The sequence below is a fragment of the Hakea prostrata genome, chromosome 5 (assembly GCF_041222555.1).
Source record: "Hakea prostrata isolate BN-2017 chromosome 5, UWA_Hpros_2, whole genome shotgun sequence".
Lineage (NCBI taxonomy): Eukaryota > Viridiplantae > Streptophyta > Magnoliopsida > Proteales > Proteaceae > Hakea > Hakea prostrata.
Window position 1 is genome coordinate 54824358 of NC_142604.1, and position 1415 is coordinate 54825772.

Sequence of the window (1415 nt, forward strand, 5' to 3'; positions counted from 1 at the left end):
TTTAAGAGCTCCACTCAAACTCAACTACCTTCTCCATGTGTGCAAGGCTTCAAGAATCATTCTCAAACTCAACTATTTAAGAGACTTCAATAGATTACATCTTATCCACAAGTGGATCAGACTCAGAGTTGTACACATAAGAGACATAGTTCATACCAAACACAAATAGAAACTTGTGTAATTCAAACTCTAGAGTAAGAGTGCAAGGTTAATGTTGCACAGGACTCTTATAACTAAAAATATGTAATGTGTACTACAATCAAATCTCAAGGAAGTTAATCACATTTCTGTGGACGTAGGTTGCAAAGATCAACCGAACCATGTATATCTCTTGTCAAACTCTCTCATCCTTTCTCTCTCCCACTCTCTTTGAAAAGCGTGTCTCTCTCTTGGAAATTATGGACTTTAGCAGTCTCAAGGCGGTTTTCTCAGGATTCTATTGCCCTATTATGTAGATCGATAGCTCAATGCTATTAGTATGGTCACGTCTTACATATTCTTAGATATATTGATGGTTATTAAGGTATTTGAGTTATATTCAACTTGTGTTCTAGAATAGTCTATCAGATTGGTTATGATTTACTGGTGAAATGGGCTTTATGAGACAATGCAATTAACCATTATAGCAAGTCTCATCTATGAATACTAACTGTAGACAATGATCTTGGTATCCCAAACTAAATACATATTTAGGATTTGTCAGAAATGTGGGCAATAGAGAATGTGTGTGGATACAAGGTTTACATGGTTCGGTTGTTCTGTGCAACCTACATCCACAGGAATGATAATACGCTTCCTTCTTATTCAGTGACTATGTTACATTTTACATATATAAACTAGGTCATTTTTCATTAGAAGTCTAAGACCCTTACACTCTTTACACAAATATAGCTAGGTACAAGGGTTTAACAATGATTGTGTCTCTTGTGTGTTTGAGATGAGGTACAACTTGAATGTGCTTTAGTTGTTGAGATAATGCAGACTTCTGAAAACCTTGAAGTGTTTGACATAAAGTTAACTTCTGAGACTTCAGCTATGGCTGAGATAATGTAGTCTTCTATGTTTTGGATCAAATGGTACATTGAGTGTTATCTAATACTAAGTAATAGGGTTCAGCCAAGTCTGTTGTGCATCCATGTGGTCTTCCAAAAATGCCCTTGATAAATGGAGATGAAGTGGCGGCTAGGGCAACCTAGATTTGGTGAGTGTTTTTAGGCAAATGCCAGAAATATCCTTAACTTGCCCCCCTTTAAACTCAAAACGGCTGAGATGAGACCTTTAGGTTGGACAATAAAGTGTTGAATCATTGAAGTGAGAGAAGTTTTGTGAAAATATCAACAAGTTGGTCCTTAGTAGATAAATATTGAACCAGAGATCTCCTTTTGCAACTTTATCAGAACAAAGTGAAAATTAAT